This window comes from Xiphophorus couchianus, chromosome 3 (assembly GCF_001444195.1).
Source record: "Xiphophorus couchianus chromosome 3, X_couchianus-1.0, whole genome shotgun sequence".
Classification (NCBI taxonomy): Eukaryota; Metazoa; Chordata; class Actinopteri; order Cyprinodontiformes; family Poeciliidae; genus Xiphophorus; species Xiphophorus couchianus.
Genome location: NC_040230.1, coordinates 22,068,985 through 22,086,007, shown reverse-complemented (window position 1 = coordinate 22,086,007; position 17,023 = coordinate 22,068,985).

Here is a 17,023-nt window from a genome sequence, read left to right as displayed (position 1 = left end):
AAGGTTACAGGTCAGAGGAAACTGCACAACTACCATCCAAATGTAAAAGTACAGCGCATGTTGTGTAGTCCTTTACAACATAGTTGTAAACCTTACATGTCTCAAAATTTAGAATTGCAAAAAAAAAAAAAAGATTTCAATAAGATCAATTAATAAAAACTGTTCTGTCCAACAAAATATTCAAAAGGACAAAAAAATACTGATATAAGTGTGATTCAGCCTTATTCCTTCTTTCGTAACTTCCACACCAAAGAGTGTTGTTGTAAATGCCAAACTTTTAAAGCTTAGATATTGTGAGTTAATCAATTGAAAATAAGCCGCATGTTTTAAGTTTTAGACTTGCCAATCTCTAATCAGAATTGGTAAAGCATAAACTTGACAGTTTCTGAAAACTAACCAATTTCTCGACTCATCGTTACTTACGAGTCATGGATTGAGGTTTTCATCTGGTTTTCATTTTCATTTTACAATCTACTTCCAGGTAAAGACTGGAAATCACCTTAGTCCTTTCTATGTCCTACATTCCCACCAGATGAGTTGCACTGTCTTGGTCACTAGCTCTACGCAGTTTGTTGAAAACAGAAACTGCTACAACCCTTTAAATGCTTTTTTCTGAAAGATTTTGCCTCTGCTTGCACACAGAGCAATAGGCATTAAATTTTTACCAGTAATGTTTGCAGTTCAAGAAATTATTGTTTATTTAACCATAGATGTCCAATTTCCAAACATATATTGCATATTGACATCATATGTGACGTTAAGCACTGAAGAACATCAGAAATGCTAGACAATTAAATGCACTGCCAGCTGAGATAGTGGAATGGATAGTGGATAAGGATTTCGAACAAATGTGGATTAGAGGACTCATACGTTTGCCTTTGATATGTGTGCACACACACACACACACACACGCCGACACACACAACACAGAAGCAAACTCATTATGGTTCAGCTCACCGCAGGAAAGAGGCTCTGGCAAGCAATTATATAATAAGCTTAAGCACCATAAAATTTGCAGTAGCAAGGACAATTAGCCATTACATACCGTGGAACTGAAAGCCACACATTGCCATCTGAAGATAAAAAAAAATCCACTCCTGTTTACATTGTCTGGACACCATGTTGAATTGTTTTAACAAGCGTCGACAATTCAATTATACTTATTATTTATTTATTTTTTAAAGAAAAGATATCTCTGTATTTGCATACCGTACCGTCACTGGCAGGAATTCAAAAAAATAAATAAATAAATAAAAAATCTAAGACGAGTTTACTTGATTATGCGGCAGCTTTGTGCCATCTCTTTAATTTGCCCTTGAAAATATTGCTCTTGACATTTAACAATGCAATTTCCATGTGGCAATAGGAAAGAGAGGGTGACGGCCGGAGAAAACGGGATGTAGGTACGTATCGAGGAGAAGTCCATGAATTTTAAGACAGGGAAATTATTGAGAAGCCTTGGCACCAGACAATGAGAGCGAGAGATAGAGAGGGAGAGCAGAGGAGAGGGAGAGAACATCCGAGCAAGAGATCAGCATGGCAGCTAATGTAATGAATAATATCTCAAGTGTAAATCCAGCCAATTGAACCCAGGGCTCCCTTTTCCCTCTAGCTAGGCTAAATGAGTTTCCATGGGAATGTGGATAAAAGGAGCACAGACGTCTAGGTCAGGGATATTTGGAGAGGAAGAGGCAGAGAGACGCTGGGAGTATGAAATAGAGTCCTTAGGGTCTGGTTTGGAGAGATTTGCACTCGTGCTAAGCCACTTCAGATGTGAGTGGAGGGTCTAACAGCCTTAGACTTGAGCATCAAGGTGTGTGTGTAGGTCTGTTGTTGAGCTGTGTAAGCACTGAGGGCAGAATGTGCCTCAGACATGGGCCAGAATTTCACACAAGTTACGCCTTCTCCGTGCTCAGTTCAACTTATTATTGGAGAATGACAGCAGTGGTGCCGAGCATTGAATATGTTTCCTGTCAAACCAAGAAAAGGCCACAAACCAAAGTAAATCTACAGGGCAGAAAAATGCATCACCACAGATGATACACCACACAATTCAAAGAACATTCCCACTTTCTTTCATATATTTTCCATCTTGACACGCTCACTTTAATTGAAAAAAAAATAATAAAAAAAATACACGCCTAGCTGTTTCTCTCTCCTCGGAAGCTGTCTGTGGCACTCCTGAAGCGGCGCTGACCAAGTTCAAAGTGACACATCTAGGACATGCGAGCTGCACATTACCTTGACATAGATGGGCTGTAGAAATTAGCTGCTGTCTAAATTATTAAAATAACAAGGGACATTTCATGTGACTGGGCAGGAGAGACATACCCCGCCCCCGTAATTCTAATTGTCCACTTTAACAAGTTTCCATAAGCCTCTCAGGATCCGTCAATGTAAAAATATTGGTTTGCAGATTTCTTCCCTCCCATTAGGGAGAAGGAACGAGGCATGGCTGTCCACTGAGCCCACCTCATTTATTATAATGACCTGCCAGGCCCAGACATGAACATTTTAAAGTTATGGGAGAGTCGGACATGACAGGTGCACACAACCTTGTCAGATCTGTGTTGGTCTAGTTAGAGCATAAAGATCGTCCACGTTAAAAAAGACAGACAGGTAGTTCGGTTGCTAGCATGTGAAGAAATGAAAGGCTGATTGTTTTTATTAATCCATATATTTATTTTAAAAAGGTTAAAATATTAGCAATTAAAGAAGCATGCATTGTTGATTAAACGTTGCTTAGAACTAAGCTTTTGAAGACATTGAAGACATTCAGCTACTTTTTATGTAATGAGTTTGTTTGGATTGAAAATAGCATGATCTAAGTGGCAGCCATGCATTACATTCAGAGTAGGTAAACATAGGCAACAGTCTCAAATTTGACCTCAATTTCTGACCACCTATGTCACAATTTGTAAAACTAGCTTTTCAGCAATTACAGAGGCAAGTCTTTAATTTGTTATGTACCAACCAGTTTTGCACATCTAGGAAGTGAAACTTGTGCCTTTTCAAAATAGCTCAAATTCAATCAGATATAAGGGTCTGTCTGTCTGTCTGTCTGTGGACATTCATTTTTAAGTCTTCTCACATATTCTCAATTGGATTTTGTCTAATTTAGAATTATTAGACTCAATTATTAGAATTCAGTCTAAAACATTGTCAAAAACCAAGAGTCTCGAATTCCTGTCCTGGTGGTTGAGTGTCCTAAAGGTTTTGTTCCATACACCTAAACTAAATATTAAACTTACCTCTCCAGCAAGCTACCATGTTTCAGAAAGTCCTGCAAAGGACTAAATGACTTGGTTGTGTGGATTGTTTATTATCTTTCAGTTGAATGGTTTCACACAGTGTTTCCAGTGGTCATTGTGTGACAGTACAGACATACTGTATGTCCTTTGACAGAATAAAAGCCATTAAAGTTTGAATGTCAGACAACAATTCATTAAGCCTTATATTGTCAAAGTGAACTCAATTTTGATCCTCTAACTCTCCATAATGAGGCTCTCTTTACATTTACCTGTGGTTCTAGCTGTACGTTTGAAACCATGTAATACATAGACACAAGAACACTGCATCTATAGTCTGTTTTTCCTCCCATTGGAGAACTAACATCCAAACTAGTCTCTATAATCCTCTGCCGTTCTTTTAATCATCTGACACCCAGAGAGGGCAATATCTATTTTCATCTTGTCCTGATAGGATCTCTTTAGGATTTAAAGAGGGGTCTGAGCATGCTGTGCCCAGCAGCTCAGCTGTGATCTGGAGCTTCTGGGAGTTCTCATTAGGCGCTAGCAGCCCCCAGATCGAAGAAACCCAGTTCTGACTAGTGGATTTTTAATCCTCCTATGGCATGTGTTGGGAGATGGAGTTATTTAGAGCCCTTTGATTAGCCTCACAACTCCACTTTGATTAAGAGAACTTCTAAAGATCCAGCTTCCAGGCTGCAACTTTAGTGGTGGCTGTAATTTTATGTTGTTGTTTTCTTTTATGTAAAAATGCACATTACATTATAAGAGTAAATATCTTAACATATGTGCATGATAATGTAAATTGAAATTAGTCTTACATTTTATGGATACATTTATTGTATATCTGAGTTTTATAACGCCACAAATACTATAACTGTAAAAATAGTTAGTCATTTAAACATCTTATATTGAATTATAACAAAGTTTAAACTGCAAAACCATTGCGGCAAGTAATTGTAATATTGAAACCGTTTAGTACTAAAGCTGCCTTTTGAAAATAGGCAAGGGATTGATCCAAGGTTTTTCTTCTGGATCACCTGAAGTAACAGCACTAAGATCAATTAAAAAGTGCCAACACACAGGAAAGAACATTTCATGTTTCATATGCTAATGCATCCGTTTAATGATAGTGAAAATTACAATGCATGCACATTTGTAATATTATGTTCTATGTCATTCTACTATGCTTATACAATTAGTATTCAAAGCAATATATAATAAGCTTATATCCTAAATATAAATATTTAAAACAAAATATGATGATGATTGCTATTGCTTAAAAGACTAAAGCAAGAATTGTCCAGAGTATTGAAAAATATCAATGGATCATTACATAATCTTAGGTATAGTATTTTTGCCACTCATATTTTAAGTCATCGATGAGGAAGAACGTTAACATCTGCTAAATGTTCTAGTAGCTTCCAACTGCTTTTTACACAGAATTTTAGTCATTGTTGTAATTCTGCTTTTTAGCCAGTAACACTTGTATAACAAGCTGTTTAATTAGTTGGGCTGTCTGCCCGGATAGAGCCTGCATTTAGCTGCTTTACAGTCATACCACTTGTGGTTTGCCAACTGCAGTTTCAAAACAGCCTTAACTTCATGTGACGGGTGGTCCTCCAATCCATGACAGTCTGTGTTGTTCCTGGCTGGAAATATTTCCAAACTGCCAAATGCATTTGTCTTGTAAGCTAGGAACATGTGTGGCCCTCTTTCAGTGAAACTTAGCAGGAGCGGTTAGCAACAGGTAGCGGAAGAGAGTCCTGTGCCATTTTATTCTTCAAATAGGCAGAAAACACTTGTCACACCCAAACTTTCTTTAGCATTTCACTAGAAGGATTTCAAAACATTTAAACTTGCCATCAGGGTGGGAAGAGTCTAACTTAAGCAATTTACATAAACTAATTTTCAACATCAACTTTTGTTATGTTATGTAACAGAAGGAAGCATGGAAACCTCTAGGCATATTGGGAAATAGTCACCATTTCTTATCAGGCAATAGTCTATCAGTGTCAGTGAATCGGTATAGCATTTCGGCAGCGTGCAGTGCAGGCTGAAACAGTTGTTTTGTGTCTTTATATCAAATGTTATTTGAGGGATTTGCTGTAGCATGCACAAAATGTGGAAGTACATGACTCAAAATGTAGGCATAAAGGCAGTCTATTACGCTGACTCTGACTTTTTTATTGGATAAGTAAAGTTCTGGTAAAACAAACTCGCTAACCAGAATCCCGCTAAAATTTCTTTTTTCTTTAATCTAAAAAAAAAAAAGAGAAAGCTGAAGGGCCATTGCCTGGAATAAGTAAGCTCTTTTCTCGTGAAATGTTTCCCGAATGATCCTGTTGCTTCAGGTAGCCTACCGATTTGAAAAGTCAGGTGAAGAAGATATGAATCTTTCTCTGTAGGGTGTGATTACTTAAAGACTGGATATTAATAATTCATGCTTCGTCACCATGAACACCAACGGTTTTTGACAGCTTTACCTTAGTTGCTACAGTAAGGACAAGAGATTCTCATTGTAGAAAACACATGGTGCACCTACATTACTTAATCCATAACTGTCATCAGTCATTTATTGATTCTGATTGTGTCACGCATTGTTCAACCATTTTACAGTGAAAATAAATAAAATGGGGGCTGCACAGTGGCACAGTTGGTAGCAGCAAGAAGGTCTTGGGTTTGATTCCCGGCCCGGGGTCTTTCTGCACAGAGTTTGCATGTTCTCCCTGTGCATGCATGAGTTCTCTCCGGGTACTCCGGCTTCCTCCCACTGTCCAAAAACATGACTGTCAGGTTAATTGGTCTTTCTAAATTCTCCCTAGGTGTGAGTGTGTGTGTGCATGGTTGTTTGTCCTGTCTGTCTCTGTGTTACCCTGTGACAGACTGGCGACCTGTCCAGGGTGAACCCCGCCTCTCGCCCGTAACGTTAGCTGGAGATAGACAGCAGCAGCCCTCCTGACCCCACTCGGGACAAGGGTGTACAGAAAATGGATGGATGGATAAATAAAATAGACCATTATTAGTTTTTAACAGGTAAAGAAATCTAAAGACGTTCATTTTCTAATCTTGTCAAACCCAGTAATAACTGCATCACAGTTGAATCCCAGTAATAATGACAAATAAATGTAAATGTAAGGTTTTTTTTCTGATCTGTTCCCACAAGCTGCCCAACCACACCCTTTCAGTGTTCTAACAAGATCCACTGTATGATCATGCTTTGTAAAGAACAAAGTGGTACATAATCATGTCTATGCCTTCCCCAGGGTAAAAGTTGAGAGATGCTTTAGTTTACCATGCAGCGATGTCACTTCTGTGAATATACAAGGCGAAGTAGTGAGCTGGTGCTGCCACCTTAGCTTTGATTTCAAGGCTAAGTATGTACAGATATCTAGGGTGTTGACACTTCGCCCTCTAAGCCCTATTTCTTTTCTCTGGGATCAGCGAGGCTCACTGATAACAGATTATCTCGGCAGCATTTTGTGGCCCAGTTGGCACCCTCATTTGTTATCTGCTCACAGATACACTTAGGTGCAGTCATATGGGTTGACAGAAAGGCCAGAATAAAAGCTCTAAGACACCTTCGCTTCGTCTTTTCTTTATTTGACAGGACGCATGTAAAAGAGCTAAAGTCCAACAAGACAGTTATCTGTTCGTTGACGGAACTGTCAAAGAAAAGGAGGTCATAGTCTCTCCAATGTGGCTGGTGCCTGTGATAACTACTGCAAATACTGTCTGTTTGAAATAAATACAGTTAATCCATAATACAACAGGTAAAAACAGATTCATTGCTTTAAGTGAAGATAAATCACTTGTTGTTGGTAGAACAAGTGCAGGTTTTTCAATGGTTGCTTTTTAATAAATTCACACTTGTTTCATCTTTTTGTCATATTACAACCACAGACCTCCATGGTTTTTGAAGAATTGCATGGCTAGAGCAACGTGTGATAGTGCAAAGGCTTAAAGCAATAGGGACAACACATCATCCATTATCTTTTCACATACTCAACCCAGCTTTGCTTTCATTGTCAAGGAATGGATTCCCAAAGCATGATGCTACCACCGCCATGTTTCGCAGTGGGGATGTTTGTCAGGATCTGTGTTTTTCTGTGTTTATTTAGAGTTTTCTGTGTCCTTAAGTCTCTTCGTTGTCCTGTCCTCCCCTTGATTGTTCCCAGGTGTGTCTCGTTTCTGTGATTACCCTCCCGTGTATTTAACTCCACCTGTGTTCCTTGTTCCTCGTCGGGTCCTCGTCAATGTTTAGTCTCTTCGTGTTCAGTGTGTGTTACTCCTGCTCGTTGTTTGGACTAAGTTATTTTCATTAAAAAACATCATAATTCATCATACCTGGGTCCGCTGCATCTGCCTCACCACCTCAACACCCGCACTTCGTGACAGAAGGACCCGACCAGACCGAAAGGTGAGGCTGCTATGATGGACCCAGCTGGAGTGAGGTTACCGCCTAAAGGGCAGAGCGGCCCGTGGCGGAGGTCCGGCAGGGAGGACAGGGAGCTGGCGGAGGCTCTTGCCGACTTGCAGCGGGAGCTTTTCCGGGGGACGAGACTGGTGTTGGCACCCCCCGGAGACGGCCCCCGTCGATTTCTCCGTCCGGGAGGTCAGCGACGTGAGCCGCCGGCAGATCCGGCCCCTCGTCGCTTTCCTGAACCGCCACCTCCGCGACCAGCTCACAGACGGCGACGTGAGCCGCCGGCAGATCCGGCCCCTCGTCGCTTTCCGGAGCCGCCACCTCCGCTGTCAGCGTGGAGACAGCGACGTGAGCCGCCGGTGCACCCGGCCCCTCGTCGCCTTCCGGAGCCGCAGCCGGTCCCAAGGCTTCGCTCCGGCTCACCTCCGCAGCCGGTTCCCAGGCTTCGCTGCGGCTCACCTCCGCAGCCGGTTCCCAGGCTTCGCTGCGGCTCGCCCCCGCAGCCGGTTCCAAGGCTTCGCTGCGGCTCGCCCCCGCAGCCGGTTCCAAGGCTTCGCTGCGGCTCGCCCCCGCAGCCGGTTCCAAGGCTTCGCTGCGGCTTGCCCCCGCAGCCGGTTCCAAGGCTTCGCTGCGGCTCGCCCCCGCAGCCGGTTCCCAGGCTCCGCTCCGGCTTGCCCCCGCAGCCGGCCCCGAGGCTCCGCTCCGGCTCACCTCCAGCCGGCGCACCCGAGGCCGAATCAGCCGGCTTTCCAGCCGGCGCACCCGAGGCCGAATCAGCCGGCTTTCCAGCCGGCGCACCCGAGGCCGAATCAGCCGGCTTTCCAGCCGGCGCACCCGAGGCCGAATCAGCCGGCTTTCCAGCCGGCGCACCCGAGGCCGAATCAGCCGGCGTTTCAGCCGGCGCACCCGAGGCCGAATCAGCCGGCGCACCCGAGGCCGAATCAGCCGGCGCACCCGAGGCCGAATCAGCCGGCGTTCCAGCCGGCGCACCGGAGGCCGAATCAGCCGGCGTTCCAGCCGGCGCACCGGAGGCCGAATCAGCCGGCGTTCAAGCCGGTGTTCCGACCAAGACTCCCAGTGTTCCGACCGAGACCCCCTGTGTTCCTCCAGAGACTCCCTGTGTTCCTACCGAGACTCAGACCCCCAGCGTTCGTACCGAGACTCAGACTCCCTGTGTTCCTCCAGAGACCCCCTGTGTTCCTACCGAGACTCAGACCCTCTGCGTTCCTCCTGAGACCCTGACCCTCTGCGTTCCACCCGAGACCCTGACCCTCTGCGTTCCACCCGAGACCGAGACCCCCAGTGTTCCACCCGAGACCGAGACCCCCAGTGTTCCACCCGAGACCGAGACCCCCAGCGTTCCACCCGAGACCCTGACTCTATCCGTTCCTCCCGAGACCCAGACCCCCCGCGTTCCAACTGAGACCCCCTGTTCTCCACCAGAGACCCTGCCTCGGGGGGCTCGTCGTCGCCGTCTGTGGGCGGCCCCCGGAACTCCTCGTCGCCATCTCCAGCACCACGGGCAACCGCAAGGACCGCCTCCGGGGTTCCCGCCTCCAGCGCCGCAAACGGCCGCCGGACCGCCTCCGTGGTTCCCGCCTCTGGGGTTCCCGCCTCCAGCGCCGCGGACGGCCGCCGGACCGCCTCTGTGGTTCCCGCCTCCAGCGCCGCGGACGACCGCCGGACCACCTCCGTGGTTACCGCCGCCGCGGACGACCGCCAGACCACCTCCGTGGTTCCCGCCTCCTTTGCCTCCGCCCACCCTGTGGGTAGTTTTTTGTTTGTTTTTGGACTCTTGGCCCTTCCTGTGTTTCCGCCCACAATGGTGGGTTGTTTTTTGTTTTTTCTGGACTCTGGCCCCCCGTCCAGCGCCCCTCCGCCCACCCTTGTTGTGTTTTTGTTTTGTGGGCGTCTGGTAGCCGCCCTTGAGGGGGGGATACTGTCAGGATCTGTGTTTTTCTGTGTTTATTTAGAGTTTTCTGTGTCCTTAAGTCTCTTCGTTGTCCTGTCCTCCCCTTGATTGTTCCCTGGTGTGTCTCGTTTCTGTGATTACCCTCCCGTGTATTTAACTCCACCTGTGTTCCTTGTTCCTCGTCGGGTCCTCGTCAATGTTTAGTCTCTTCGTGTTCAGTGTGTGTTACTCCTGCTCGTTGTTTGGACTAAGTTATTTTCATTAAAAAACATCATAATTCATCATACCTGGGTCCGCTGCATCTGCCTCACCACCTCAACACCCGCACTTCGTGACAATGTTCTTGTGTGTGTAGTTTTTCATGGGGACAAAAATATTTCATATTTAGACTCACTTGGATTTCATTTGGGGGTGTCGAAATAACTGGGGCTGTTCCATTCATTTCACATTTACACGCTACTTTATGTTGGTTGTGTTACATAAAATTCCAATTAAATATTTTTAGGTTTGTCCTTGTAGCGTGACAAAATAAGTCACCACATCAACACATCAATTTTAAAAACTACAGTGGGAAAGTGTGAAATACAGAGCAGCTCTTCTACAAGAATGGATCTGCTGAGTCATGCATTTCTAAGATATCTTGTTCAGGTATTACACTGAATGCACCCAAGTTTAAACCCAGTGTAAGTGTATTTTAGCAACAGCTCTGGAACACATCATGCCACATCCCTATGTCTGAACATTTTGTAACCTTTGATTCAGCCACTCTCTGGAGTTTGTTCTCTATATTTCTCACAACTTCCTCTGTGAAGCACGAACAGCATGTTGGAACACTGGTAAAGTTAGTCTGAGATGAGAAACATGTCAGGCCCAATTAAAAGGCAGCCAACAGGCCGCTTGACACAAAGTGACAGGACTCAGATTCAGTAAACAAAAATAAGAGGATCCAAACATCTCAAAGTAGTTCATGCTAAATGTGTATTTTTTAAATATATATTTATCTAATTCATTTTTTATTTTATTTTATTTTTCCCTCCTCACTCTTCGATGTGTCCTCTTGCTCCTGTGTCACTTTGATATTGGTGGGTCTCTGGAGTGCTGACAAGCCTTTGATACTAGAAGGGCACAAAATAATATCATTCCTTTGAAAAACAATTTCAGGAAGAGGGGATCAGTATAAATAGGCCGTTTTATGTGCTCCTGGGGCCCATGTGAAACTGATGGGGAACTTGTGATAGGCTTTTTTTTTTTTAAATTGCAATGCAAAATTGATGAGTGGAGAGGCCTGGGTTGTTGTCGCGTGGATGGAGATGTGACTGCATAAGGACATCAAGGCCTGACAAACACACACACACACACACACACGCCTGCGCACCCCTGCATAACATGAAAATGCAGGAGATGCACAAGAATAAACACAGCAACTTCGGAAATACGCAAACTCTCAGTGATGAAGGCGAACACGCACCATACATTCATGTCACACTGTGGCGGGAGCTGAAGGCTAAATCGAGATAAAGAGCGAGCGCTTTAGAGGAAAGGAAAGAAAAGTCTGACCACTTGTTTTTCTTTCTCCCTGTACCTCATCCTTCCATCTCTTTTCCCCCAACTATCTATTATCTGCACACGGCCGCGCTAGTCTCCACCTCGTCCCCTTCCCACCCACCTTCGCCACCCCCACTTCTTCTAATCTCGATGGATATTGGTAGAATGTAAGAGAAGAGTTTCCTGATAAAGCTGTCTAATGAACATACAGGAACTTTAGTAAGTTAAGCATCAAAACATCGAAGACTGTTTGAACTTTGACTCCCCCTGCATTAGTGCAGTCCTTATCAGGCCTCTCGAGTGGAGAGATTAGCCACTTCCTAATGAAGTGGTGAAATCGTAAAGGTCTTACTCCAAGGCAGAGTGGATTGCTTCCAACATTTTTCACTCCGTTATCTCCCATACCCAGATTGCCATTGCTGGGAAGAAAAAAAAAAAGGTAAGGTAAGGTTTCTTCAACTCCTCCTCCACTGCTTGCTCTAGATTTAGGTCAAATACACAAAACATGACATAAGACCATGCTCAAAACAACCTAAAAAATCATCAAACATGGGATCTCTGAGAATTCTGTGTTATATTTTTAAGGTAAAAACCTATCGCAGAATGTTTTTTAGTAGATGTTAATGCATTTTTTTATTATTTTACTTTTGACTTAAGCAGTGGTTTGGAGTGAGACTACATTATCTAAATGTTCCCCTGTGTTTTAGTCAATCATGGGTGCTGCATATGACTTATAAATCTTACATGGCTCCTCCGTGCCTGCCGAGGTCAGACACATATTGCATATTTAAAATCTGCATTAAGACACCCACCCTTTTCCTCTCCCTCTCATCTGCTGCTCCTTTCGGAGCCCCGATCAAAACACGGCCACTTTTCGCCAAGCATCTGATTATCATACAAATAGATGGGGTTGTTATATATTCAAATTAACACAATTTCGAGCGATCATCTCTCTGCATAATGAATGCGGTCTTTGTTTAATGGTCGCAGCGTTTACTATTGTTTACATATGTACTGTTGATGATGGGCAAGAGGGAGCGATGATGATCTTCTTGACTGACTCGCATGCCATATTAATATTCTTGAGGGCAGGGGCAGTTTAATACTTTGTCTAGTAAATTTATGTAATTAAGGGATTTAAAAGTAGAAAAGTATATTAATAAGCTTGTAACTTACAGCTGCTTAGTTGTTTACTGTTTCAGTAAGTGTTGGAACCATATGCTGTGTTTAGTCATTATGACTGACTGTAAACTTTTGACTTTTTCCACTTCAATAATAATGATAATACGATCCCTGTCTATCACATTTAATTATAACCGGCAAATGTTAGCAAAAAGCCTACATGGAAACTTTGAAAAGTTTCTAATGTACCATCTGACTGCCAGGCACATTTTGGTATAATGCAGGCTCTGCTGGATGCATTATTCAGAAATTAAGAGGCAGACATTTTCTGATTCCGCCGTAAAATCTGACTTCCCCGACAGGCAGGAGAGAGTGAGAGTACAAGACGTGTTGTCAGCTGTGGCCACCGTACTGTACAACATGGATCCCAATCCCTGTAATAGCACTCCTCATTCTGACACATGTTAATAATTGATTGTTAAGTGATGAACCTCACCCAAGCATGAGAAATAGCAGAGGTCCAGAAATAAATATGAAAACGCATCACAGGATAATTCATAAGGTTGTGTTCGATCAGTGTAGCAGTCTCTCAGGGTGCTCTATTATTCATAATATAGCCTAATATGCTGCATATTTCGCCTGTCCTGGCATAGTCATTAATGCTCTCTTCTGTTGTGGTTTAATTCGGGGACAGTGACGGTGATCATGCAAAAAATAATGTGAGGCTTAAGACCGCATTTTCTTCTAAATGGATCAAAGCATAAAGAGTATCCATTTTTCATTTTGAATACATCACACCACATGCTCCTGTAGTCATGAAAAGTAGGACATGGATGTAAAAACTGTGGCGAAAACCAAAAAGTGACAGCTTGTTGTGGGATTGTATACCCTGTTCAGTTCATTTTTCTATAAATGGGCATGACTGCACCTAATTTGAAGAATTTCCTTTGAAAGTGTTCTAAAATAGTATCACAAACAGACAATTAATGAATTATTCCTTTGTCATTATGTTTTCTAACATATTCCCTTAATGTCCACATTTTGTGGATCTAAAATACAGAAACACTACTTATTGTCGGATAAAAATACCCTGCAGCAGATAGTGAGGGGAACTAAGGAGTTCACTCGATTTTTCTCCCTATCTCTCCAGGATCAGTTTGTTCTTTCAATGGTAGTGCAACATCAAAACCAAGGTTACAGTGGTGTAGTGGTATAGTGGGAGCCCCGTATACAAAGGCTGTTAGTCATTGACGCAGCTGTGTGGGGTTCAATTCCTGACCCCAAAATGAAAAAAAAAAAAAAAAGTTTTTGGAAACACACTTGTTTTTTGTATCGACTTAATTTCTAGCCAGGGTTTGACTTTCCCAAATATTACGCTTAATTGTTGTTTAATTCTATGGTGGCTCTCTTTACCATAGAAAAAGCCATTGAAAGTACATCGTTTTTGAGTTAAATGGATTAAAGTTTCATAAATATAAAAATCTCTGCTCAGTATTGAATCATTCAGTTTATTTTTGGTTAGTATAAGGATTTTAAGGACAAGAATAGATCAAATGCAATCTGGGTCAAAAAAAAAAGTGAGTCTCACAGTTCATACTAATTATTTGTTTCATCCTCGTCTCTCTGTCACCATTTCCTTTTTTTCTTCCAAAGGTCTGCCAGATGAAATATCCAAAATGCTGAAATCTTCCTCATCTGCTTACTGTATGTAACTGTCTGTTACTTGTCAACTGTCATTGGATTGACGGAGTAGGACTTCAATAGCTATTTCCTTTGTTCCTTCACAATAAAAGTCAGATTATGGAATTTTAGGCCTAAACAGTCATCTTCACATCTGTGGCCTATAAAAATAGCCACACGCTGACAGGAAATGGGCAGCACTTTGTGAAATAAACCCTTATATTGACGAGAAATATAATGGTGTTGCCAGATATTGAGGAAACATTGTTACTCTTTTTTGTGTTTTACCTAGTTTGTCTTATCTATTTGTATTTTATCTCTTTGTTGAAGTTGAGCACAAGAAAAAAAAGGTCCCAAAGAAATGCTGCTGTATGCTGTTTTTGTTTATTTATTTATTTAATATTACTGACTTAAAATACATTACACAGAATTTTTCTTTTTACTAATAAAGCTTAAACATTCCATAAAAGTTGCAAAGATATTGTATTCTTCGCCCCATTTGCAACGCACAAGTTACAAAAGTAAATAGCCATTAAAATAAATACAGTAAAAGCGTAATTAACTCAGCCACAATGCATTATTTGCTCTGTTTACCAACCTTGTGAAATAATGAATGGCTGAGGTAAACTGACAAACAATAAGCCCCATTTCACTGGCCGTCTGATTATTCGATCTGTCACTTACCCAAACCTGCTGCATCCCTCCACTTGACAGCCTCTTCTTCTGGCGGTAAATTCACCATCTTTATTGCCTCTCTCTGTCGGTCTTCATTTACTTTTGTTACTTTCATGTAGGGACTCATTGCGATGTGAGGGGCTCATCGTCTTATTGTGCTTTTCACATGACACGCACCAAACATCCTGTTAGCGCTTGTCTGGAAATGGTACGCTTTTCCCAAAGACATACTACTTATCACTACTCATTACACCAATCCTCGGGAGGGCTCCTAAGTTTGATTTGTATCCAATATCAGGAGGTGAACCCCTAATGAGATTTTATGGACTTTTCCTTCTAACTTCATTAGGTTTTTATGAGTGAGGGCGGGTGAAATCCTCCCCCCACCCCCATGCATCAAAGAGCATACGACGAGGGACTGGGATGGAAGTAGGAAGGGACAGATGTGTAAGAGAGGAAACAGAAATTTTTCATGGCAGGCGAGAAGCTCTCTCTGGAGACTCAAAGATAATCCTGCGAGAGGCTCCCATCAGGCAGAAGCTGAGGAGCCTTAAGTGTTTTATACGAATTCAATACGGCGGTTAAAAATACCAGAGGGAATATCACATTCATATCTCTGTCGCTTGCCTCACTTAATTCTGGGATGGTTGGCTGGGTGAATGGAAGGGAGAGGAGAGGAGAAGGGAGGAAAGGGGATTCATTTGGCCCTCTCTTAGCCTCTGCTGAGGAGGTGACAGTTAATTCTTGATGTTGCAGTCAGCAGCTGCTGGCGAACTCCTTTCTGCACAGGGCTCTTTATTTAATGAAAGCAGCCCACCGAATGCAATTACATTAAGACCAGTTTAAGCTATTAACTGAGATGATCTATCAATTTTTCACAGTAGTTTGCTTACTTATCACATCCATCATCGCAAGTGGATTTTCTTGCTTTGTTGCTTTCTTTTGTTGTTCAGCTGATATAGCTCAATCAAGGAAAAGTCAAACAAAAGAGATCCCTTAGAGGAAATGCAGCTGTACAATTGCTCACTGCAAAGAAAAACAAATCTATCAAGTAACGCCATGGAAGCTTAGATGTGGAACTTTTAAATTGCAGAGGGCACTTAGTCCAGTGATGCAATACACATCAGCAGGAACCAAAATGTCACAATTAATTTGGAGTTATACTTTAGTAGCAGTGGCTTTTTAAAATTACTATATGTGTCTCAGTGTTTGAAAACAAGTCATTGTCAAAGTAGAGGTGCACCAGCAAAATGAATGGTGACTGGGACTGGCTGATTTTCAGCTTGAAGCCCCAACTGGTGTGCAGCTGAGTGCTGATTGGTAAAAAAAGTTTTCGCCAATCAATGAAAACATTTTAAAACTAACTACCAGGTCATCAATGCAGTATATGCTGAATGAAAAACAATCAAAGTTTACAACTTTTTAGCACCAGTAAGAAGAAGAAAAGAGATATAAGGAGCTGTTGAAAGGAAAATGTATGTTTTTCGACTAGTGGAATCGTTTCTGAGGTTTGTTCAGGAAACAAAGATGAGAGAGAGCTAGGGTTAAAGAAGATAAAATGAAAACTTCTCTGTTTTACCCTGTTGTTCTTTCAGTTATGGGGGATACTGTATGTGGACATATTGGCAAGCCTTTGGAAGTTTAGATTCAAAATAAAGACTGACAAATTCTCCAGAAAACAGAACAAAACAAAACAAATCAAATTTTGTTTTCCAGCAATTCTGACAGAGACTCCTCTCACAACTTTGCTCCTACCATAAATAACAAAGGTCTACAGAGACTCACCGAATGCAATTACATTAAGACCGTAGAGACTATAAAATATTTTAGATGCTTTTTTTTAAATATGCTCTTCTATTATAGTTCTTACAGAGAAATGTGAATTGGTTAAACCTGCTCTTGTGAAGTTAAAGTTTTGGAAATCAGCCTAAAAAAATCTATACATTTCTAATGGTCTCATATTTAGCTATTAATTTCAAAGTGATTGAGCACATTGGCCTCATTTGCTATTTTCGTCTTAAATATTTAATCTCAGAATACATCCTTGTTTAAATAAACCCATTGTTTCAGACTGTGACCTTACCATATACACTTTGACTAACTTAATTTGCGTAAATCAATATTCTGTATTAATTACAGTTACTTTACTATTTCTTTATCAATCTCTCTCTCTCTCTGTATATATATATAGATATATCTATATATCTATATATATTGGGAGGGGGGAACAGTTGTAAAAATAAGAATTTTAGTGAAAAATTGCATATTGTGTTATTGTGAGGAAAACTACTGCTTCTACTAACATTTTTTTATATATATCTTAACTGGACTGAGTTTTTACTCAAATGTTTCTACGATAAAAAACACTTGTTTGGGTTTTAAAGTGCTGTTGTTTTCCATACAGACCTGTATGGG